Genomic DNA, 495 nt, shown 5'->3' with positions numbered 1-495 from the left:
CTAATAAAATAATAAATAATAATAATAATAATAATAATAATAATATATATATATATATATATATATATATATATATATTGTACACCTGTGGCACGGTAGCCATTGGTAAGTTTGTATATTCGACGGGACACTATTATGTACGATTTCAAAATATAGAACAGCTTTCCGAAATATGAACAACGAACTATCACAATCTTTATACGAGCATAACCACGATGTGTACGAAACTAGACATTTTGCTATGAGCATGCTTGTTTAGCATACATAACGTAAATTACTTGTCAACGGGTCACGAAAACACAGAACTACACATATGTGTACAGATGCACATATATGTCAACGTATCACTAGGGGTATGAATTTATTTATATCGACAACTGGTTGCGGAGTACACCAGGTCAATTGATTTGAAAACATTTTCGAAGTTATGTAGCAATTGACTATACGTGCACTCATCTTTACCATGCTGCATGCTCATACGTACCGCCACCAATA

Source organism: Sphaeroforma arctica (genome assembly GCF_001186125.1).
Source record: "Sphaeroforma arctica JP610 unplaced genomic scaffold supercont1.8, whole genome shotgun sequence".
NCBI classification, from domain to species: Eukaryota; class Ichthyosporea; order Ichthyophonida; genus Sphaeroforma; species Sphaeroforma arctica.
The sequence above is the reverse complement of the archived record's forward strand: the minus strand, read 5'-3'. Positions refer to the sequence as shown.